We start from the raw sequence: 25,801 nt of genomic DNA on the forward strand, positions 1-25,801 counted from the left end.
GGCCCCCAGTCCACCCCAAATGAGGACTGATTAAAGGAATTGGGTATTTTTAGCCTGTAGAAGAGAAGATGCAGGAGACACATAACTGACTTCAAACCCTGAAGGGCTGTCATGTGGGAAAAGGACTAGAATTATTCTGTTTGCCTCTCAAGTGGGGAATGGCTGAACAAGCTCTAATACATGATTGTAATGGAAAACTATTGTACTATAAGAAATGAGGAGCAAACGGATTTTAGAAAAACCTGGAAACACACGAACTGATGCAAAGCAAAGTGAGCAGAACCAGGAGAACACTGTACACAGTAACAGCAACATTGTGCAACAATCAACTATGAATACCTTAGCTCTTTTTAGCAACTCATCATCAAGACAATTCCAAAGGACTCATAATGGAAAATGCTTTCTACCTCCAGAGAAAGAACTGGTGGAGTTTGAATGAAGAGCAATCACACTCTTCACTTTCTTTTTTTTTTGTGGTTTTTTCCTTTTGGTCTGTTTCTTCTTTCACAACATGACTAATATGGAAATATGTTTTACATAATTATACATATGTAACCTATATCAAATTGCTTACTGTTTTAGGGAGGTGGGAGGTGAGGGAAGGAGGGAGAAAATTTGGAACTCAAAATTTTTTTAAAACGAAATGTTAAAAATTATCTTTACATGTAATTGGAAAAAAATAAAATATGATGTTAAAAAAAGATAGCAATAAAAAATGTTTTTGAAGATGCCTTGATCATTGATATTCAAAGTTAGAAAGCAGGCTAAGAACTTGGAACTACCACAAAGCACAAATCTTATAGTATGGACCTGACGCGGACCCTAGAGGTGATTTAGTCTGACTTTGTCATTTCACAGAGAAGAAGATGGGTTCCAGTAGAGGCAAATGACCTGGCCAGGATCACAAAACTTCTGGTTCCCAGCCGCCTTCCACCACCTCATGCTGGGTTATTGCTCTGGGTTTCTAAAAACTCTTCATTTGACTCTAGCAACACCAAACTGCCCTTGAAAGATCTGGCCCAGCACTTAGCCAGCATCATCATGAGCACAAATAGGTAGTCTGAGTCAGCATGAGTCAACCGTGTGTCTCATTCCTTGAAGGGGCCCCTTCTGAAGTCTGGGAATTGCAAAAAATAACCAACCTCTCTTTTCTTTTCAGTTATTTCTAGCTCACCAGAAGAGAGTACTCATTTCTCTCCAAAGGAACAACAGCCACATGGCCAGCCCCATTTCTTACATTTCTACAATCAGCCTTTGTAAAATGCAAGGGTAGGCTAATCATCGAGCAACACATTTTCCCAGCTTTATTGCCCATTACTCCCCTTCAAGCATTTTGAGTTCTAGCCAAACTGGACTGTTCAGGGTTCTTTTATTTCATTGTGCCCTCTCACCTCCACAGCAGGCCATTCATTCCCCAAGCCTGGAATACACTTCCTCCCTCCTAACCAGGTCCTGCTAGAATCCCAGTGTTATAGATTTCTTCTACTGTATGTATACTGACTTCCGAAGTCCGGGAATCCAAGGCGTCATGAAGCATCAGAGCCTACATACTGAGCACTTACGTATCAGAGAAGGGCCAAGCAGAAGATGCTTTATTCACTTCAAGTTAAACTTAGACATACCAAAATAAGTCACTCTATCAAGGCAAAAGCCTTTTCTTGGCATCTTACACCACAACAGAAAGCACTTGACGGCCCTAAGGTTGGGGACTGCCAGTCATGTAACAGTTAACAAGGGACCTTACAAGCCCGTCCTCTTCATCACCCCACAGCAGAGCATATGACGAGGTCAGTAATCTGGGAGCTGGGGAGCTGGATTCAATTTCAGGCTATCAGGTCTAGAGCTGTGAGCAGTGATGGCAGGGGCCAGAGCCTGCCTGATCCAATCTGTGAGGCTCTGACTCTAAGTCAGTCTCCTCGGGCCTCTCAGGCTTCTCAATTTGCTTTTCAGGCTTGTACCATGGTGGGCCATCACCACACCACCGCTGAGGTAGAAACCTTGGTCAGTACTACAACCTCAAGCCTGTTTGTCCTGATCAGGAGTGGAGATCTAGGTTTAACAGTTAGTCTAGCCAATCCGATTAAGGATTACGTAATCACTATCCAATCAATACCCAAGGACATTTGTGCCAATATGCCGATATGCTGACAACAGGCCTACAGATGGTTCGCATACATTTGGAAAACCACCTATGGCAAGTATGTCTGGCTATTTTATACACAGCATGTCCTGTCCTGACCAATATCTGGTTATCACAATTTGCATGAACAAGTTCCTTATATTGTCAAAGTGCTTGGGTGCCTGTAGTGCTCCTGCCACACCTTGACTTGCACACCTCTATGTTGCTTTTCTTGATCACTTCTGGGTAAAAACGATCCCTCCCCTCCCCTTACATCCCATTCTGCTTGCAAACATACTTATTTGTCCATGGATCTGATTCTCCCCACTAGAGCGTAATTTCACTGAAAGCAAAAACTGTAATATTTTCACCCCTGCACACAACCCAGACCAAGGTCACTTAATGTTGGCTGAAATTAATTAAAAACAACTATGAGTTGAAAAAATTTCTGTAGGAAACGCACAACACAATTTAAAATCATCTTTAACGTTATCAATTAATCAATACGTATTCAGCAAGTGCTTAGTGTGTCTTGACACTATGCTAACTACTGAGGTATACCTGAGTTAGACCAATTCTGTACTGCAGGAACTTACAGTCAGTTAAGGAAACATAATGAACATACGAAACCACCTGGAAAATATCAAGGCAAAATATGGTAAAGAGTTAAACTGTGCATTAGAAATTCAGAAGAGAGGGAAAGCTGTAAGGGAGAGTTGCGGGGAGTGTCTTATAATCATATGCCACTTTAGGGTTGACAACAATATGGTGCTCTGCGACCACACCCCTCTTTTCAGGGAGTGAAGCCACATGGAGGCAAAATGGCGCCCCCTCCCCGAGTCATTGAACTAAAGAGCATCAAAGCCCACATATAAACCCAGGTCTCTAGACCCTTGAGCCAGGCCTTGAAGGATAACTAAGGAATATGCCCAAAGGTGAGAATGACCACAGTTCATTTATAAGACAGTGATTTTTTCTGGTCTGAGCAGAATGAAGGGTGCCTATTAGCAAATCATGGGAAATAAGGTTGGAGGGGCTAAGCAGTTATTAGAAGGAACCAGATGAGGGGAAAATGTGACCTCACTTCCTTCTTTGCTGATGTGAGGAATCAAGGGTGTGGGACACCACATACCTGGTCAGACTCAGTTGATGTACTGAACTGCTTTCTTTCCCTTCTTTTTTACTGTTACAAGGCTGGGGGAAAAGGGCAAAGGAATATATCTGGAAATGAAGGTAACAGAGAAACAAAATATATTAATTTTAAAAAGAAAAACAAAGATCTCATAGTCTTAAAACAACCTACTCACCAACTCACCCTGTGAGCATTCCAAGATTTCCTTAATACAGCTGACATAATCTTAAATGCTGGCCTACCCTAGACACTTTGACCCTTTCAAAGTACACCAATCACCAGACCACATGCATTAGTAATACTGTTGTAAATGGTGGTTTGAGTTTACAGTGCAATTAGTAAGGAGTATGACAGCCTGAGGACCTGTCACTGTTTCTATGGGAAAAGAGATGCCAATTTCCCAAGAGCAGGCTTGCAGACAGAAGGTAAGCAGTGAGTAAGCTGGGCACACTCTGCCAGGGCAGTAAGTGATACTCTGACTTTGATTTACCTTGTGCCTTTTCCCACAATCACCCCTCAGGTAGGTAGACAGGCTTTATGAAGTGGTTATCCTTCATATCAGACCAATGAGGAGCCTGAAGCAAAGATGTTTGACCTAAAGTCACAAAGCAAGTTTCTTGGATCATGGGATTTAGAGCTGAAGGGAGCTGCTCAGAGACCTCCGCGTCCAACCCTCTCATATTACAGCCAAGAAAACTGTCCCAGGGAGTCCAAGACTGTTAAGTCACACCAATAAGAAGGAACAGAGTTAGAAATTAAACTGAGGCCTCGAACTACAAACCCAGAGTTCTTTTCACCTTACCCTGCACGAGCCAATCTATGAATTAAGAGTTATCACCCTGCTTGCATCAGAGCAATAGGTAAGAACCCAAACAGCATGGAAACAATTTCCCAAAAGCCCCAGGATGAAGGTGCAGCATGTCACTCTTGTCAACTGGCTTTGTACCCGGAATATAGAAAGTAGTGCCTCTCCCATCCCCCAAATGAACATAAAGACCATCTCAGAGGACAGAGAGAACAGATTCACTGTTTTTGCTTTCCCATTCCCACCAAAATTTTGGGAGCATTTTAAGCTTGAACATGACTCAAAACTGAGTTGCTGATATTATCAAGGGATGGGGGAAGGCAAGAGAAAGTGTTATTTTCATACAAGATTGATTCTGGGGTTGATTTTAATAAGCAGCAGCAATACGGGCACAAAACCGATTTAAAATATCTCAGCCTGACGTCACCTCTCCCTACCTGATGATCACAAACTGTCACACTCAATACTTATCGAAACGAACACGTCCTTCACCTGAGCTTGCCTTTCACAGTATTTTAATAACTACTTCCACGTGAGAGGGAAGGAGACAAGCATCCATCACGCACCAGGCTCTGTGTGGAGCCCTTTACAAATATCATCTCGTTTGATCCGCACAACAACCCTGAGCGATCGAGACAATGGAGCTAGATAAAGGCTAAATGACTTGCCCAGGTCATACAGCTAATTAAGCACTTGAAACTAGATCGGAACTCAAGTCTTCCTGCCACCAGGCCCAAAGCTCTAGCCACTGCACCACCTAGAAACAAGAGTTTGTTTCTTTTGTAATTTTATGCACTTCAAACCACTCTCCTGAGAAGAGGTCCACTGGTCTCACTAGACTTGCCAAAGGGGTCCATGACCATCCAAAAGTTAGGAATCTCTGATGCAGTCCCACTCCCTCAATTTACAGATGAGGAAACTGAGTCCCAGAGAAACCAAGTGACCTGTCCAGGGTCACAGAGGTTAGGGCAAAGCCAGAACTAGAATCCAGATCATCCTGCCAGGCCCCTGGTTTCTCTCTCACCAGATCACAGTCTGACAAGCCACCACAGATGTTTAATGATACCTCACCTCAATCAAAGAAGAAATCCTTGGGGCCAAAACTTCAGAGGAGTGGTTAAGCACACACATACAAAACACCTTTCTGCCCCCTGCAAAGCACGGCAGCTGGCCACGGCAGGCCCACGACAAAAATAACTCTGGGGCAGAGCTTCCCTTGTCTCTGCGCGGCTGAAGGCAAACAGAATCGAGCACTGACAAAAACCCGCAGTTTGGGAAGTCTTCTGCAGCTGCAGCCTTCATGTCCCTACCGTGACGGCCAGCTTCAGGGTTTCACAGAGCCTCTTTCTCTCTTCAACAATGCTCTATGGCTGAGTACTTCTTTCCAGCCCTATAACTGACAGGTGCTCATTGTCTGCTGAAGATTCATTTTGGTCGAGCAAAATCCTGCTCTGAAGCTCTCCTACAAGAAGGTGTCTCCTGGACATATTTTAACATCAGCGTGAGGTTTTTTGAAAGATGTAACAGGAGTAACTTTGTTGGATCACACTCTGACTAGTAACATGAAGTAGGGTGAGCCCCCCAAGGTGCCCACCACTGCTATGGAGGATGACCAGTGTAGTCAACACTGGGAAAGGATTCCCTACAGACCAATGGTTCTTAACCTGGAGCCTGAGAACTTGGTTTTGCTTTTAAATATTCAGTTACCTATTTCAATATAGTTCATTTCCTTCGTAATCCCATATATTTTATTTTATGCATTAAAAAACATTACTTTGTGCAGCTAGGTGGTGCCACAGTCAGGAAGACCCGAGAAGTCCAGCCTCAGACGCAGTCTAGTGGTATGACCCTGGGCAAGTGCCTTCACCTCTGCCTGCCTCAGTAAATGACACTTGAGTGCCTCCTCCTGGCCTTGTTGTGAGGACAAAAGGAGATTGTATTTGCACAGCACTTTGCAAACCCTTTAAGTGCTCCGTCAACGGAGCACGTGATTATAAGGATTATTCTGAGAAGGAGCCAACTGCCCAAAGGCTCTGTGGCACAAACAGGGAGGAGAAGCCCTGCTCCAGACGGAGGAGTCCCCCAGATCTCAGGGGTACAGCTGTAAGAGATGCCAGAAGCTGCTGGGTCCAATTCAAAAGAGGGAGCAGAGACCAGCAGAAAGGAAGTAAAACGAATGAGGGCGCCCAGGCTGGACTGGGCAAAAGGAGGATTCGAAGCCAGGCCCTCTTCCTATTGTGCGACGCCACACCACACTGCACTGGGGGCATCGGGCCTATAACAACGGAAAAGAACTCACCCCTTCAGACCTCACTCAGCACCTCATTCTGCTCCTAATGTGTTCATCATGCTGCCGAGTGTCTCAGTGGTGTCCAACTCTCACTGACCCCCTCTAGGACTTTCTTCTCAGAAATGCTGGTGTGGTTTGCCATGTTCTTCTCTGGCTCATTTTACAGATGAGGAAACTGAAGCAAACAGGGTGGAGTGGCTTGCCCAGGGTCACACTGCCAGGAAGTGTTATACTGTTATTACTGATCTGTGTTTGGGTCTCACCTAGCAGACTCTAGGTCCAGGAGTTTATTTCTGTATTTCTCCCAGCCTTCGCAGTTCTCTGAATCCAGATGATCGGATACATGCTTGATGGATGGATGGGAAGCATTAAAAATGAAAGACTGAAGTCTATAATGTTCCTGGGGGAGCTGCCCACTGGCTGGGGCCTTTAAGCTGGCCCTGGCACAATAACAACAGCTCATACCCCTGGAGTTCTCTGAAGGTTTACAAAAAGCTTTCCTATGAGATAGAAAGTGCCAATTATTACCTCCCTTTTACAGATGAGGAAACTGATTCTAGGTGATTAACTGACTGCTTTAGGGTCACACAGCCACTGTCAAAAACCCTAAGTTTTCTGACTCAGAGGCCTTTTTCCAAGACAGCAAATCTCTGCACTAACACATGCAATAGATTCCAGATCTTAAATTGTATTATAAAGCAGCAATCATCAAAACTGCTTGGTACTGGCTAAGAAATAGGGAGGTGGATCAGTGGAATAGGTTAAACATGCAAGACACAGTAGTCAATGACTATAGTAATCTATTATTTGACAAACCCAAAGACCCCAGCTTCTGGGATAAGAGCCCACTCTTGGAAAAAAAACTGCTGGGAAAACTGGAAAACAGTATGGCAGAAACTAGGAATAGACCCAAATCTCACACCATATACCAAAATAAAGTCAAAATGGGTTCAGGACTTAGATATAAAGGCTGATACCATAAGTAAACTGGGAGAACAAGGAATAGTTTACCTATCAGATCTATGGAGAACAGAAGAATTCATGACCAAACAGGAGACAGAGAACATTATGAAAAGCAAAATGGATAATTCTGATTACATTAAATTGAAAAGTTTTTGCACAAAGCCAATGCAGCTAAGATTAGAAGGAAGGTAGAAAATTGGGAAAGAATTTTTACAACCAGTTTCTCTGATAAAGGCCTCATTTCTAAAATATATAGAGAATTAAACAAATTTATAAGAACACAAGCCATCCTCCAATTGAAAAAATGGTCAAAGGATATGAACAGACAGTTCTCAGATGAAGAAATTAAAGCCATCTATAGTCATATGAAAAAATGCTCTAAATCATTATTGATTAGAGAAATGCAAATCAAAACAACTCTGAGGTACCACATCACACCTATCAGATTGGCCAATACGACAAAACAGGAAAATGATAAATGTTGGAGAAGATGTGGGAAAACTGGAACTAATACATTGTTGGTGGAGTTGTGAAATGATCCAACCAGTCTGGAGAACAATTTGGAACTATGCCCAAAGGGCTACAAAAATGTGCATACCCTTTGATCCAGCAATAGCACTTCTAGGGCTATATCCCAAAGAGATCAAACAAATGGGAAAAGGACCCACACGTACAAAAATATTCATAGCAGCTCTTTTTGTGGTGGCAAAGAATTGGAAATTGAGAGGATGCCCATCCCATTGGGGAATGGCTGAGCAAGTTGTGGTATATGAATGGAATGGAATACTATTGTGCTATAAGAAATGATGAACAGGCTGACTTTAGAAAAACTTGGAAAGACTTACACGGTCTGATGCTGAGTGAAGTGAGCAGAACCAAGAGGACTTTGCACACAATAACAGCTAAGCTATGCAATGACTAATATTGTCAAACTGAACCCTTCTCAGCATTACAAGGATCTAAGACATCTCCAGAAGCCTCAGAATGGAAAATGCTGTCCACATCCAAAGAAAGAACTATGGAAGTTGAATCGCTATCACTTATTTTTACCTTCTGTTGAGTTTTGTTTCCTCTTTCTGATGGCTCTTCCTTATTGGTTTTAATTTTTACTTACAACTTCACTAATGTGAAAATATGTATCACGGGTATGTAAATGTAAAGCCTATATCAGATTGTGTGCCATCTTGGGGAGGGTGGGGGCGAGGAAGGGGGAGAAAAATTTTCAACTCAAAAGCATATGGAAGTGATTGTTGATAAATCAAAATAAATTAATAAAATTGGAAAAAAAACCACATGCAATATGACATTATAAACTACATTCCAAAGTCTCATGGAGAGTGGAGTTTTCTAGCACCAAAAATATGCATGTGTATTAAAATCTGCCCTGAATTCCCATTCTGATCTCCTGCCATCATAATGATTCACAATTTCAAGTTTACAAAGTTCACAAACCTGTGAGATAAGGAGAGATACATTAAAACCCCCATCTTAAAGATGAAGAAACTGAGCTTCAGAGACGAACTGCTTTGTCTATAGTTATGCACAGCTATTAAGTGGCAGAGTCAAGATTCAAACCCAAGTCCTCCAACTCTAAATTCCCAAACTGCACTGCTCCTTCACTACATCTATGTGTGAATACAGATGCAAACTTCTAAGCAGGGGTGGTCCTGAGATGCAGATGTGCCCCACGGAGGGGAAACAGGCCACTGATGCATTATGGAAGACTCATAAGCGGTATGGATAGAAGCCAGGGAATAAGCGCCCTATATTTTTACACTGGAGCACAAATGGACATCCTCTCTCAAGGGAAGGCAGCTAGATGCTGCTGCCTCTGGTACTTCTGGGCACAGGCTTGTGAGGAAGAGCCCACTTCCTTTATGTAAAACTCTAACTACCAGCTGGGAGTTCTTATATTGAGCTGACATCTGCCTTTCTGCAACCCCAGTGCTGTAAGGAACATTATCTTGGGCCCTTCAGAAGTCTGAAGGCAGCAATCATGTGCCCCACCTTCTCTCATCCAAGTCCCATCATTTTGTCCCAAAAGAATGGTTAGAAGTAATTGTTTCATAAACTGATTAACTAGATAGCTGCTAGGGTTAGGTTGGCAGGCCCCCAGCTGCTGGGCTGGACAAACGCCTGGAACTCATGATTCACGGACACATACCTTTCAGCTGTAGGCTTCCCTTCTCATATTCCAATTAGTCTGTGAGGACCTGGAAACATTCCAAACCAATACTCATTTACTGCAATGACAATAATCAGCCCCATAGAGTGGGGATCAACTGCTTTTAGACTAAGGCACTATATTTAACACTAGATAAAAGGAAAGATTATAGTTACTGAAATTCACAGCTCCCCAACTACACATGTTGAAAACACAGTGCATTCAGGGTTTCTACATTTAAGCCATTATTTCTGTTCTTACCCTTCAGTATGAACATCACTTTTTTTTTTCCTTTAGGGAATGTTTTATTTGTTCCACACGCAGACAACTGAAAGAACAAAGTTTTTCAAAATACAGTAATTGGTGAAAACGTGCAGTATACTTATTATAATCACTTTTATGTTACATAAGCACATATTAAAATGTTTTTAATATTGTAACATGGCAAAGTCCCTTATATTAATTTAAAGAGTAGCATCACTGGGGTTGGTACAAGAACAAGGTACAACTTCTTAAAATAAGTATAACACTTTACACAATTATTATTGGGGAATGAAGCTTTCTACATAAGTCAATTTTCCAGAAAACCAAAGCTTACATTTTTAAAAGTGACAAAGTTTTCATTTTAACCACCTTAAATCAACATTTCTCCAAAATATAGAAACCCTTTTTTGCTTTCCTTAAGAGTAATTATAACATTTCATCTTTGTCTGTCTTGGTAGCATCATGAACTAGTATATCATGCTGTAATACAATGGTGTTAACAGGAGCTAGTGAGGTGTGGAGGGCTGCTTCTTCTAAACACAAAGAGGCCCAGACTACTTCGCTTTTTGAGTTATGCCAATTTGTTTTCACTTTTTGGACTCTTTCACAGCTAGCCTGCTTGGACAACTATCTTCTCTCTTTTCTAATTTGCTGTTAACTAAGCTGTAAGCTTTACGAAGGCAGGGACTGCTTTATCTCAATTTATGGAACACTCTTTATATCTGCTAGGGTTTCAATCAATGTTTACTGAATCTCATTAAATTTTAATCTCTGCTGGGCTGAAAAGCCAGATAACCAAGCTTTTTAGAAGTATGTGTAAAATGGGACAATAAGTTCTCAGGGTGCTGAGTAGCTTAAGGGCTTTTCTATGAATGATATACATGAGTCTTTGTGGTTACTGAGTTTTTTTCTCCCCTTTTTTTTTTTAAGTTCTCACCATTATGAACAGCTGAGGTTCCCAAGTAACTCTGCCTAAGTGTCACTGTACTAATATTTCATTAACCATAATATGATAATGACTACTCTTTTATTAACAGGGACAACATTGTAACAAAACCGTGGGCGAACATCACTTCTCCAAATACTCTCCACTTCCCTTCTTCACTCTAACTGATGGTGGAAGAGCAAAGGCAATACAAAGTCTAAAAGCTAATTAGAAAGCCAATACCTTATAAATGCAAGGAATCATTACTCCTATTAATTATAATTCAACAGTGATCTCACCAATGGGGGTGTTGCCTCCACCACCAGAAACAAAGCCTCACCCACCTCATCCTAGGTCATTCTTAAGAGTCCATAGCCTCCCAGGTATCCTCTACAAAGGATTGGCTCGTTCTTCTCCTTCCACTAAATCTAGCTCCGTTTCACAGGTACCAGCCGCTGGTTCTATGCTATCCCTGACTCTTGTTACAAAACCAGCTGCTATTACTATCTTGGAAAAGTAAGTGCATTTACACAGACAAGTAGTAATGTGGTCTCTGAACGGTGGGGTTAACAGGGAAACAACTGGAATGCCCTCAGAATACAGAAGAACTGGGAAAATCTAGGAGGAAAAAAACTTATTTTCCAGTGGAAAAACAGTCACATGTGTTAAATACTTTTCTTGCATGCATAATTTCATATTTAATATTTCAGAGGGGAAAATACCATTAGTACTGAAATTATTGCATAAAGCCCCTCAGGGTGCCATAGTTTAAGCAACACTGATCTCCACGGTCCTTTCAGGAGTAACATTCTAGAGCTAAGTGGTTTCAGGTTATCATAGCAAAGCTACCAAAGCATTTTCTAGCGAGTACATGCTTTGAGGGAACTGGATAATTACATTATTGTCTGCTCTATTTAAAAATACGTCGGGGCAGCTAGGTAGCGCAGTGGATGGAGCACTGGCCATGAAGTCAGGACAACCTGAGGTTAAATCCGGCCTCAGATCAAACATCTGACACTTACTAGCTATGTGACCCTGGTCAAGTCACTTAACCCTAACTGCTTAAAAAAAAAAACCCAAATATGTTGATACTAATGTGTAAAAGACCACCCTGCATAACCCTGAGGTCTGCCTATCCAGGCTAGACTGAATTTAAAGCCTGAAAACCTATGTTCAAATGCTGGCTTGACTGGTTACTACTGCTGGGTGATCTCAGGCACATCCTTTAACATCTCTGCGTCTCAGTTCCTTTACATATAAAAAAGAAGTTGGGCCAGACTAGTAACTCAGTGATTCCCAGCAGTCTCAGCCCTTGGCAAGAGGGCCTGGACAATTCTCCAAATGTATACATGTGTAAATACACCACTGCCTTCTGCAGACTGAATAAAAACCAGGCCTTACGTGTACATGTATCTCTACTTGAGGTGCCATGACTCAAATCAACTCTGACTGGAAATACGGTCTCCACAGGATCGTTCCCCTCTTAGCTGGTGTCAACAAAAGATAAGAGATCTTAGGAGATTCTGAGACACACTTCAGAGTTAAGCCCACTGGGCTAGGCCCTCTAGATGTTCACGGCATCTGAATGTCAAACAAGCTATGTGGTAAACCCACTTGTCATGCTTCTGTGAATGTCTACAACTGCCTTCTGTGCTGCACAGGGTTAGCTCCAAACCAAACCAGACTAAGTCCTCACTATAGTGTTATGTCCCATACCACACCTGGGGCTGGGACAGCTAGGTAGTAAAGCAGATAGAGTTCTGGGCTCAAATCTGAGCCCTGACAATTACCAGCTGTGCAATCCTAAGCAAACCACTTAGCCTCTCTCAGCCCATTTCATGATCTGTAAAATGAAGGGGTTGGGCATGAGACCCTCTGAGGTCCCTCCTAGCTATTAAGTATAGAGTCTATGAAGATGACAATTCTAGCCACACCGTATTGCCCATGATCCTTTGGAGAAATGACCAGGCATGTTTGAAAGAAAAGGAGATTAGGTGAATACTAAGACTCAGTTACGGGAACTTTTATGTTTCCTATAAGAATTGGATAGTGGGCAGGTAGGTGGCACAGTGGATACAGCACCAACCCTGGGGTTGGGAGGACCTGACTTCAAATCTGGCCTTAGACATTTACTAGCTGTGTAACCCTGAGCAAGTCACTTAACCCAGATGGCCTAAAAAAAAAAATTAGACGGACACCTGACCTGGACCCACATGACCCTGAATCTAATCATCAATGGGGAAATGTTAAATGTGCAGCTCCTCCTTGAGCTTTATCTCTTAACACTGTACAGAATGAGGCTGTGCCACTGCAGATCCTACCATTCCTAGCTACAACAGGAAGCCCAGCAACCTCAGGACTACCCAGGGTTCCCAATCAGCACACAGGAAGTAAATTCAGTGTCGTTCCCCAACACAATCTGCCTGGCTTCTGGCCTCATAACTCAAATGAGACCACTCTCTGCAAAGCTGGCCAGCCTTTTCTCAGTCCTCTCTGCAGCCTGGGATGCTGCTGATGGCCTCCTCCTCCTGGAGGCTCTCCCTGCACTGGGTTTTCTGTTGGTTCTTTGCTTGCCTGCCTGATAGTTCCTTTGCAGTTTCATTTTCCACCTCTTCATCTCTCTCAAGCCCCTTTTTGCCAAGGCCTCTTCTTATCTCTCTGTTCTCTCAGTGACCCCAGTATTTCCTCTCTATGTTGATGACCATCAGTCTCACCCCTGGCTTGAGCTGAACTAGCCACTCTGTGGGCAACTCAAACTCACCATCTTCAAGCCAGCCCTCCATATCCTTCCCCACAACCCACTCCTTTAATGGACCTGCCGCCCTTCCCATCATCCAGGTTTGCAAGCTGGTGGTTCCCCTCAACTCCTCTCTCTTCCTCGGCCCACACACCCAGTCAGCTGTCATTTCTGTGTCCACAACACTCCTGCCACCACCCTTGTTCAGGCCATTATCCAACACCACGTTCTGCCTGGGCTCCCGCAATAACCCATTTGGTATCCTTGCCTCAGGCCTCTTTCCCAGTTCAATCCATCCCCACACAACCACTACAGTGACCCTCCTGAAATACAACTCTGATCAAGTCACTCTCCTACTGAATAAACTCCAGTGGCTCCCTATATAAACACAACCTGGCCCCAACCTTCCCCTCTCCACACTACAATCCCACTTCTTCCCACGCCTTTTCCCTGGCTCTCACCTGTGCCTGGAACGCTCTTCCTCCTCAATTCTGTCTCTTAGAATCTTGAATTTCCTTTGAGGCTCAACTCAAGTCCTACCTCCTCCATGAAGGCTTCCCTGATCCCACATTCTCCTCTGCCCCCAACACATTAGTACCTTCCTCCCCATGTTATACTGTATCTCTTTTCTATATACCTATACAGAAACACCTCATACACACATCTCCCAGGCTAGACCACAAGCTCCTAGCACAGAACCTGACACAGAAAAGGCATCTAACAAACGCCTCTTGGTTGAATGATGGCTTAATAGATATGAATTACTTCAATGTTCACCATGGACTGGACAAGGGGGCAAGACTGTCCAGACAAAGTTGCTCATGTATTGTTAGAGTAAGTCCCGAAGGACCAAGGCCAGATTCCTGAATGGATGAGGTCTAAGACCAGGCTCCTAAACAGTCTTGGGCAGGTCTGTCCTTCCCTTTACTCTCTACTAGCCAAGGCCCACGTTTGGGAAAAGCTAACAGGGAGTCTTTTGGGATTCCCACAAGGCACAATACCCTGCCCCAGTGGTTCCTAATGCCCATCTGGGGCCTCCTTGTACTCCTCTTCCTTCTTAAACCTCCTTCTTGACAATGACCTGGTTACCTAATCACCACCAAATCCCGACTGGAGAAAACTTGTAAAATACAGTAACGAGTGAAAAGCCATAAAAACTTAAACTCTGTGAAAGGTGGAAGCCTGGACATGGTGATCTGTTAAAAATCATGACTTAGACACTGAGTATACTGAGTCATAATTTAAGATACTATGACCTAAGAAAACCATAACAAGAATATTGTGATCAGTACACGATCAATACACAAACTTATGTTTGGCTTAATGCCCAAGCTCATTACTAAGCAGAAAACCAAAAATATCCACCAATCAGTAGGGATGCACTCTCTAGCTCCTCCTCCCACAGGGTTTCTGGGGATCCTTTTTGGGGATCCACTGAACTGACTGGCAGCTACCTCAGATTGCCCCTGCTTTGTAAGTAATGACTGCTTAAACTGCTACCCATAATCAGCCTGGAGCTCCGTGGCCTCTTCCTTTGGCATTAAAAGAACACCCCACAGTCATAACGAAGGTACAGGATTTCCCAACCAGGAGAATTCCAGATCTTACAACCACTGCCTCTTGGCCCTCTCCAACCACTCCCAAGCACTGATGGGAATCTGGTTGTCATCCAGGCCCCTGTCCAGGTGACCCTCATAACCTAAGGATTCCTCTAAATGAAGAACTTGGAAAACTGAATTAACTACCGTTAAAATTCCACGCCGACAGATATGAAACAACTGTTATGAGCTGTAATGCCCCTAAAGGTCACACATCACTTCACAGAGGAGGCATAAAGGCCAAAGTAAGGTCAGGACTTTGCTGGAGACTGAGTAGGCTCAGCCTTGATATGATTCCAGTAGTCAATCCCAGAAAAACGGATTAGGGGAAAATGATGATTAGAATCAAAAGGAAGAGGCGTCTGTAAGCAACACTTGTAGTGATGATGGTCCAGCCAACAACGGCAAAGAGACGGCGGCGCTGCTTCTGTTCAGGGTCTCCTCCCAGCATGACAAGAACTAACCCCACCAGCGGGGCGGGCGGCAAACCAGACGCCTCTAACCAACAGCAGCAGCTGCTGCCTACAACCTTAACAGTCAGAGTAAGAAAAAAGAAGGCCTCAGCAACCAAAGGAACTCACTGCAGTGCCCAAAGCTGCAGTCAAAGGAATTCACAAGCTAAGACATTAACAGTCTCCAGTGTAAAACAGGGTTCAGGAACCCAGGTGTGGCTGAACAACTGTTAATGGCCCTCTTCCAGGTGTTTTAACTATATACTCTGGCCAATGGCAAATTGAGCGAGTGCCCTCAGGACCCCAAATACAAGAAGGCCCTGCCCTCAGTGACTCAGAAATGTTCCCACTAGGACAGACTTCATCAAAGCCCCTCTTGTGTCCATTGAGAAAAATGGTCCACATGATGACAACTTAGTAAGCAGCTCCTTAGTACTTAAACCATGAGTCCACAGATAGATTTTGGGGGGGGATGCACCTCTTTTCCCTAAAATCTCACTGAAATTTAGCACTTCCTTCACTTACTAAGAAACATAATTTTGAGAAGGGATCTGATAACTTTACCAGCCCAGCTGTCAAATATGGTCCAGAGCATAAAAAGGGGGAAGAAGCCTTGTTCTAAAGAGTCTTCCTTAGCTCACCTAGGAGAAAACAGCTCTGCTCAGTGTCTACAACTTCCCCAGACTCCTTACTGACACAGCTGTGAAAGTGAGAGACATCATCAATCAGATAACCAGGCGGCCATCACCAAGCTCCTTTACCAGTTAACAAGGGGCCAATTCTGACCAGCCAGCCTCTAGACTCTGCCCCACTCCCAATATGAGCTTGTTAGGCAGAGATCTAACTCTCCAGGGGAGGTACATTATTTACTCTACTCCAGATGGACTCTTTCTTAGTGCTCCGGCAGAAACTGAAAGGGCAATGCTAACAATTCTTTTATGCAGCCGGCCACCTTAACTCTCAGCCTCTTTGGATCTACAGGAATACAATCTCAAGCAAGCTCCACCCTGCCTCTGGTCCTAACATGGAGCTGAGTCAGTGAAGATGAATCTAAACCCAAGAAAGCCACTACAATGGGTCCCACAAGACTATGTTCTGGCCAGGGATTATTTCTCTTTTAAAACAAGGCATTTCTGGTGGAGCTGTGAACTGATCCAAGCAATTTGGAATCACTCTAAGAAAACAACTAAAATGTCCATAATTTCTTACCCAGGGATCCTGCTGTTAGGCAAATACTGATAGGAGGGAAAAAAAAAAGATTCCACATATACCAGAATATGTAGAGAGCCCTTTTTGTGGTGGCAAAGGTCTGGCAATAAAGTAGATGCCCATCAACTGGGGAATAAATATATTTTGTACTTTATTATAACAGAATATCATTGAATCAAAAGAAATGATGAGCATGAAGAATAGAGAAGGCTGAATAGACATACAATGGTTACAATGTAAATGGAAAGAACCAAGCATTCTAAAGTGAACCTTACCCAATAACCAAGTTTGGCCCCAAAAGAGGTGAGAAAACGTGCCTCAATCCCTTCACTGGAGAGATGGGAGACTATGGAAGCAGAATACTGTACATATTGTCAGTCAGTTAATGAGTTCCTTTGAAGGAGCTTTGTTTCTCTTTCTTATTCTGTTACAAGGGATTGCTCTCTGGGTAGGAGAAGGAAGAGAAAATTTTATAAGACGATGCAAAAAGAAAAGATATTAATTTAAAAACTTTAAAAATAAAATAAGACATTACTGTTATGACCACTTCAATGCATCGATTAGTTTTACTCATTTTCTTTCTCTTTTTCATCTTTTTTCTTTTTAAAAAGTTCTTTGCACATGGGCCCTGGAGTCAGGAGGACCCGAGTTCAAATCCAGCTTCAGACAACTGACACTTAACTAGCAGTGTGACTCTAGGCAACTCACTTAACCCCAACTGCCTCCAAAAACCCAAACCAAAAAGTTCTTTGTTATGAAGAGGTGGCTCTATGGGCAGGGGACAGAGGGAGAGATACAGAGGGAAATGCAGGCAATGCAAACACAAGAGATACAATAAAAATCTATTTTTAAAAAGAGGTCTCGGAAGAATACACAGCCATTTGTCCAAACTCCTCTGTCTGGCTTTTAAAGCCCTTTGAAACACGGCCCCAACCTATCCTCCCAGCCCCCCTGACATCATTCTGTGGACTCTGGGGTCCGGCCAACCTGCCCTTTTCTCTGTTCCTTGCACACGACCCTCAATCTCCCTTCTCCACGCCTTCAGACCAGCTGTTCCCTCGGCCTGGAGGTGCCCACTTTCTAGGGGAAGCCTTTCCTGCTCCCTCAGCCTCCAGCACCTTCCATCCCAAATTCTCTGTGGGTGACTTCACAGGTATCCTCCTTATATTTAGTCTATGTAGATGTGTAATATACCTGTTGTCTCTCATTAGATTAATAACTTCATATGAATAGGAATTCTTTCATTGTACGTGTCCCTAGCACATGGCAGAATGCCTGGCACCTGGCCACAAACCAACTGATTTCCAGGACTCCCTAATCCTGCCGTGATTTTATCGTGCATTCTTTCAAATGCACGGTTATGGCTAAGTTCTGCATAAGCAGCTAGGTACCACAGTGAATAATCCTGCCTCTGACACTTCCTACCCGTGTAATCATGGGAAAGTCAATGAATTATGCTCTGCCTCAGTATCCTCATCTGTAAAATGGGAACAATAACAGCACCTGCCTCCCAGGGACACTGCGAGGATCAAATCACATAACAGATGTACAGCATTTTGTGATCCTTAAAATAGTTTATAAATGCTATTATTATTACTACTGCTACCTAATTCTCCTTCTCAATGGTGCTGATTGTTTTTCCTTATGTCTAAAAGTGTTTCCCTACATCAAGCCTAAATTCACTTGGTGTGAGAAAATACCAAGTATGTCGACTGCTTTGCAAACCGATTTTTTGCTGTTGTTCAGTCACATCGGCCTCGATTCTTTGAGACCCCACCCAGGGTGTTCTTGGCAGAGATCCTGGAGCTCTCCAGCTCACTTTACAGACGAGGAAACTGAGGCAAACAGGGTGAAGGGACACACTAGGAAGCTTCCAGGGCCACATCTGAACTCATCTTCCTGACTCCAGCACTCTATCCACTGCACCACCTAGCCGCAAATCTTAAAAGTATTAATAAGCAGCATTTACCTTTTACATATAATTCTATTATTCTTATTGCTCACTCTCTTTACTGAATCCCAAAGACAGCCTCTTTGTCACAGCCTCTTTAGGGCCACAATCCGCCAGGCTCAGGTGGCCCCAGCACATACTCAACTTCCTTTGGTCTCATCTAAGACACTGAAGAAGCTGCAGGATGTTGTGTTCTTAGCCCCTTCACACCAGCTGGGTAAATCTCTAGAGAGAAGCGCCAGCTGTGCTTACCACAAGCCCATTACTTAAACCATGGCAACTCTTGAAGGGAACAGGGGGGAACGCTGCCTTTCTTCCTCACTGAGTAAGCCTCTCCTTAGGGCCTTTCATCCAACTGCTGGGTTCCCACTCTGAGTGGGACTGGCTGGTTGTTACCCGATGAGTCTGGGGCTATGCCGAAGCTGTTAAACCCCTCCGAGACCTTACCACACGTACTGCCCTTTAACTGGAAGAACAAGATGCCTTTATTATCACCCACGAAGCCACAGCTCACCTGCCTCTTCCAAATCCTTTATCCTGTAATGCCATGGGAAAAGAGTCTGCCTCCGCTAGTCTCATGGGACAAATCCCGGCAGCCTATCACAGAGCTCAGCCTTTAAATCTTCTTGTGACAGCTCTACTCCCCACGTTCCCAGGCAGCTGCCGCTGTTACTCCAGCCACTGAGCCGCTCTGTAAAATGGGGCGAATGCTGGTACAACTCCGCTTCACCAACATTACAGGGCGAAAGCAGGCCTTCTCCACCGTGTTTGTGCCCTGGACCCCTTTGGCAGTCGGTCTGCTGAGGCCTACGGAGCCCTTCTCAGAATCATGTTTTTAAATGCATAAAGTAAAATACATGGGTTTACCAAGGAAATTAATTATACTGAAACAGGTACAAAAACACTAAAAAGCTCAGGTTAAGAACCTCTGTGCTACAGAAATGAGTAGCTATTCTAACATAATAACTAAAGGCAGTCTGGTGCACTGGGAAAGGACATTGGTCAAGAATACTGATGATGAGCAAGCCATGCAGACTCCCTGGGCCTCAGTTTTTCCATCTGTATAATGGGAAAAGGGATATCAGTACTTGCATTACCACCTGGAGCTCACAGGGCGGTCTATCACGGGAGCTGTAACAATACTACTGAACATTAGTGGTTGGTCATCACCATTTTTTAAGCTGAAGGACAAGTAGAGAGGGTAACAACAGGCAGGAAGCTGTTTTTGTTTTTAGCTATCTGGCCCTTTGAAAGGACACCTGGCACAGCACAGGAAGGAAGCTCCGTGTTTTCCCAAGGATGTGCCCAAGTTCAGACTCCTCTCTATTTCTCCTGGGGGCAGGGACCACTGCCCCGTACTGGTGGTTGGGAGTCACAGAGTGAGTGTGGGCAGCTGTCCTAGGAACAGGAACGAGGGCCTCCACCACCTGCCAACTCTCGGGCTCCACACAATAGAGAAAAGGCAACTGGCTGGCAGATGCATGCCCCGCCCCGCCCCACCCCTTCTCTGCCATTTTCCCCACTTGTGCCAGGGGCCATCAAACCCAGTGTTACATTGCAAGGGGGGAAGAAATAAATAGAAACAATATATATAGCCCAGGTCCTTTGGATGTTTTCTTGATTTCTCTGCTCTTCCTATGAGGCAGCATGGAATAACGCACAGGGCATGGACTTAAGAGTCAGAAGAGCTGGATTCAAATCCTACCTCGGTTATTTTTTAGCTATATGACCCGGGCAACTCACTTAACTTCTCTGGGCCTCAGTTTCTTCATCTGTAAAATAAGGGGATTGGACTCAGTGGCCTACAACGTCTCTTCCAGCTCTAAATTTGTTATCCTACATGTTTGTTGTTTTTTTTTTTAATCACACAATCAAATTCTAGTCCCTCCACCTATACCAATGCAATCATGGGTAGGTAAGGATACAAAAAGCGTGGCATGGTATTTTAGAATAATGTGAGTAGTGACAAAGCTCAGAATGAGCTACTGCTACACAGCAAGGAAAATGAGGACAACAGAAAGCGGCTTTCTCAACTCTGCTAAGGACAAGAGAAGGTCCAAGGCAGGAGCAGGACTGCTGCTCAGGCCAGACGGGACAACAATAACAATAACTAACAAGCAAGTAAGAGAAGGCAAGGACGCTCAACTCTAATTCTGGATCTGGTTTCTCTGCCAGTGAGAAGAGACGCTGGACTAGAGAGGACAGAATCAAAGCGACTAACAGGGAGTTGAGGAGGTCCTACGAGAGCCCCTCAAAGATGCCTGTGTTGAGTTCAATCGACCAGCCCCAAATAAACTGCGTCCCTGGACTCTGAAGGAACTGGCGGGTGTGATGGCTGAGCCAGAGCCAGAGATCTCTGAAACATGGGAGAGAACAGGGAGGTCCACTGGGCTGGAGAAGAGCATGATTTAAAAAAAAAAAACAGAAGAGAATGGAACTATAAACCAGAGGCCAGCAATCTTAAGCCTGATTCCTGGCAATATTCTAGGGTCTTATTAGAGAGAGAGCTGGCGAACATCACATCTAAAAATAAAAAAAGGAAGCAAGGATTGAAAAGAGCCAGCAGGGCTCCACTAAGACAGGTCATGCTCGGCTAACTGTATTTCCTTTTTTGACAGGGTTACTAAGCTGGTAGCTCAGGGGAATGCTAGGTATACGGTTGAGACTTAAGCAAAACATATGACAAAAGTCTCTTCTGCTATCCTTGGGAACAAGATGGAGAGGTGTAATCTCAATGAGACTGTACAGTAAGAAGGATTCTAAACTGACTGGCTATATATATATATCCAAAGAAAAATCATTAATGGCTTCCTGTCAACTTCCAAGCACGCTGGCAGGGCACCAGGGATCTGTGCTTGGGCCTAGGCTGTTTAACATTTTTATTAGTGATTTTCTGGCATTCTTCACCTGAGGTCCGTACTTAAAAAAAAATTTTTTTTGACAACTATTTCAATAGAATTGGTTTCCTCTGTAATTCTCTGTATTATATAAACCTTATTTTCTAAAGGGTCCTTAGGCTGACCAGACTGACTACCAAAGGGGCCCAGGACACCCAAAAGGCGAAGAACCCCAACTCGAGGTAAGGTGATAGATGTGTCAAGTCTGCTGACAACAGAGGTGGCAGGTAGGGAACCAACTTGATGACCAAGACAATATCTACGATGACCTGGGCAGACTAAAAACGTGCAGCCAGACTAAATGAGATCCAATTTTACAGGGGCAAACGTAAAGCCTCCCACGTGGCCTCAAGAAGCCTGACCACACAGCATTTTGGGTGAGAGAGCAATCTGCTGGACAAAGACCTGGAGATCTGGGGTATCGGCAAAGTGCAGCATGAGTCGTCTCTGTGGCCTGGCAGCCAGAGAGGCCAGGCAACACTTCCTCTGTCCTATGCGTCAGTCAGACCACATGTGGTCGGCTCGGGGCACCAGCTGGGGTGGGGCTGATGAATGGATTGTGTCCAGAGAAGAGCATCTAGGACAGAGAAGGGGTCTGCACCCACGCCACATAAGAAATGCTTGAGGAAACAAAGCATGTTTAGAATGAACTAGAGAAAATTCAGGGAGAATACAACAGCTGCCTCCAAGCATCTCAAACCCTGTCCTGCGAATGGGAGATCACTCAGACTTGTCCAGCCTGGGACCAAAGGGCAGAACGGGGAGTTACGGATGAAAGTTACAAAGAAGCAAAATTAAGTTGGATGTTAAGAAAATTCTCCTAATGTGTAATTCCTAATTAGAGAAAAGAGCAGTGGGCGGCAATGAGAGGTAGCATGTGCCCTCTGGTTGGGAGTGCTCCAACTAGGCTGAAGGACCTCTTAGGTTATGCAGGGATAGAGTAGGGGGGATGCCCTTCCACTGCTGAAATGCCGTAATTCCTTATGAGAAAGGAGGCCTCAAGGGGCAGTAGACAGAGCTCCGGCCTTGGAGTCAGGAGGACCTGAGTTCAAATCTGGCTTCTTACTAGCTGTGTGACCCTGGGCAAGTCACTTAGCCCCGACTGCCTCACCAAAAAAAGAGACCAAAAAAAATTTTTTTTTAAAAGAGAGAGAAAGAGAAAGGAGGCCTCAAGTCACTACTAAGCAAAGACTGGAAATCTCACCCCTTGAGTGAAGCTTTATGACAATTATAAACCACTCCATAGTATGTGCCCTCACCATAATTACTCATTTTTCAGAAAAAAACGCCCAGAGTACAATCATATTTCATAAAAAAAATCATTTATTAATTTGTAGATCTTAAATCAACAGATTTGAGCTCTTATTCAATTCATTTATTTAAACGATTAGATTGTGCTAAGGCAGGCTATCTGCCCTAATGGATTACAGTCTAAAACAGGAAGAAGACACAAACCTCTTTTTGGTCTGAATAGATTTCATCTCCGACTTTACTGGTAGCATGGGCTCCCGGTCAGAGAACCCTGTGCCTGCCTGCCACAGGCCCTCCCCACATCCCCCAAGCAACTTTCTAAGGCTATAAACTTCAGAACAGTTACCGATCTGGGGGGTGGGGGAAGAGGAGAGAGGGAAGAAGGGGGTGCGGAGGGTCAGGTCCTGAGAAGTGAAATGACTTGCCCAGGATCACACACAGCCAGTAGGTCCCCAAGGTAGGACTTAAACCCAGGTCTTGCTGACCCAGACCCCAACTCCATCCACTATACCATGCTGTCTCTCACAGAGAGCTAGAAGACATGACACTATATGATAAGTGCATTAGACTGGCAAGGTGCTATGTGAGGTCGAATTCAATGAATTTTAATTAAGCACCTACTATGTGCCATGCACTGTGCACAGTGCTGAGAATGCAAAGAGGCAAAAGGCAGTCCTTGCTCTCAAGGAGCTTATAATCTAAAAAGGAAAGGGGGTACCCAACATGAAAACAAATAAAAACAAAGCAAGCTATGGACAGGATAAATAGAAAGCATTAATAGAGGGGAAAAAACCCAAGTTAATAAGGGAAAACAATCTCAGTGACTTGACAGGCTAAGAGGGGGGACTTTTCAGTTTGGTTTTATAGACTAGGAAGGAAGGTAGTAGGTAAGGGTCACACAGTTAATAAGTGACTGAGGCTGGATTTAAACTTAAGTCTTCCTAACTCCAGGCCCACTGCTCTCTCCTCAGAGCTACCCACCAGCTGCCTCAAAAAAAAAAGAGTGTAAATAAAAATATTAAGATTTTTCAAAAAGAAAAAAAAACCTCAGCAAAAAGAACTTAGAAGGATCACAGTTTGGGAGCCGGCGAGGAGCCTAGAGATCGTATCATCTAACCCTTTCATTTAAGAGACGAGAAAATCAAGGCCTGCAAAGGTTATATGACTAGGCCAACATTCAGCTTCAGCACTTCAACACCTCTCCACATCTAACAAACTGGTTCATTCTGTTACAGAGGTCTTATTTGTTAGGAAGATATTAAGTCAAAATCTACCCCTCTCAATTGGTGTTAGAAATGAAGAACGTTTCTACTGCCTCTAACTACTTGGAAAGATGTTAGAAATTAAGAGACGAACTCAGTTAAGTGCTTCTGATTCTCCCCTCACCAATACGTCTGCAAAGTCCTTGTTGTAATGCCTAGTTCCAGACTGAAAACCCTCACACTGTGGTGAATCACTTCCATACTCGGCAAGCTACTGGAAATGCTAGAAAGGCATGACTGATTTATTCACTCCAGGTGGCTAGGAGGCAAAGTGGACAGGAGGCTGGACTTGAGTCAGAAAGACTCAAGTTTGAATCCCATCTCAGGTCTTCACTTGCCTCAGTTTCTGAATCTGTAAAATGGGGATAACAGGGGTAGCTAGGTAGCACAGCGGATAGTGCTCCAGCCTTGGAGTCAGGAGAATCTGAGTTCAAATGTGGCCTCAGATACATAACACTTACTAGCTGTGTGACCCTGGGTAAGTCACTTAACCCCACCGCCTAGCCAAAAAGCAAAATAAATAAATAAAATGGGGATAACAACAGCAGGGTGGTCATAGGGATCAAATATGATAAAATATGCAAAGCACTTTGCAAGCCTTAAAGCATAACATAAATGTTAGCTATTGTTATACTATATTTTGATCTCTATAATCTATATCATTTACAGTATTTTTTTCTGATTTCTTTTTTCAGTGCAGGAATACCTCTGCCAAGACAGTGAGTCTGTAACTTCTAGTCCTCTTACGGCATCCAAGGAGCAGACTGCTAAATGTCACTCCAGCCCTCTCCCCAACTATTCCACACTGCCTCTACAGCTATAGAAACGATCAAATTAGCTATTGCTACTTGTGCAGGGTACAGGGCTTGGTCTGAAATCCAAGTTTCTCTCTAGCTGATAGAAGAAGATGGAATACCATCTATTCCCTATCACATGATTCCCCTGGTACACAAAATCGGGCCTAGGCTCCATGAAAGCAGCCACTGTCTCCAACTCAAAACACAAAAACACCCTTGTTTGTCTCTAGCAGAATGTTAATGTCTTCCCCCAAGTTAAAAAAAAATAAACAAACATGAGAGACCCACTGGCGGTCTCATCTGTTTCTTACAAATAAGTTGAAGAAGTGCGGTGCTCCCCTTTCAGGCTCCCAGGTGAATGTAACTGGCATCTTTGTTCTGATAAATATCCTCTGCACTTGGCTTTGCTCCCTCCTCTCGGCCCCCCAGTGAATAGTCTAAAGAACCCCCATTTAACTCCCAGTTCTGACTTTCCATCAAGCCACACTGCCTGAGAAAACTCACCTTCCGGTGGTGGAAGCAAAGTCCCCCTGTATGTCCTGTGTCAGGGGTACACTGGCCAATATACTAACTAGGAACACAACTGCAGTCCTAGAGGGAGACAAGTCAGAAGAATACAGTCAAACTTAACACCCTAAACATGTGTTCTAATTAGGTCAAACTTGGTTAGAAAACCGCCTACTGACCCAGCTACTTGTGTCTGTCACCACCTCACTAACCTGCCCACTGCACCAATTCCCCTGCTCACCAGCAGAGCTGTCACTGCACACCCACATCTGTATATTTCCATGCTCCTGGATTTTCCAGCTGGCTCTGGTGCTGTCACTTTTGAAACTAGATGGCCTCATACCATGCAGGCTACTTAGTTTTGCTTAATTTCATCAACCTGCAACCCTAATCACTGGTTGGAAACTCAGATATGAGGGGAGTGAAGCTGTGGGCAAGTCATTTCGTTTGAGGCAGCCATACAGTGGAAAGAGAGGGC

The 25,801-nt window shown here is 44.0% G+C and overlaps 2 protein-coding genes across 5 annotated transcripts in view; both read right to left on the reverse strand.

Annotated features, from left to right (window-relative positions):
* Positions 1-25,407, reverse strand: part of SCAMP4 (secretory carrier membrane protein 4) — a 79,700-nt gene extending 54,293 nt beyond the window's left edge. The window contains 1 exon segment of the mRNA XM_078154121.1: positions 25,321-25,407. The gene's annotated coding sequence lies outside the window, so the exon portion shown is untranslated.
* The window catches only part of ADAT3 (adenosine deaminase tRNA specific 3), a 35,590-nt gene that overhangs the window by 7,518 nt on the left and 2,271 nt on the right, over positions 1-25,801 (reverse strand). For 2 of the 4 annotated variants that reach the window (XM_021008802.2, XM_021008798.2), the window contains exon 1: positions 25,321-25,405. The exons of the other annotated variants lie outside the window; for them this stretch is intronic. The gene's annotated coding sequence lies outside the window, so the exon portion shown is untranslated. Of the gene's footprint in view, positions 1-25,320; positions 25,406-25,801 lie in introns of those variants that run through there. 4 annotated transcript variants of the gene reach the window in all.

The sequence above is a fragment of the Phascolarctos cinereus genome, unplaced genomic scaffold, assembly GCF_003287225.1.
Source record: "Phascolarctos cinereus isolate Bilbo 61053 unplaced genomic scaffold, phaCin_HiC Scaffold_4;HRSCAF=312, whole genome shotgun sequence".
NCBI classification, from domain to species: domain Eukaryota; kingdom Metazoa; phylum Chordata; class Mammalia; order Diprotodontia; family Phascolarctidae; genus Phascolarctos; species Phascolarctos cinereus.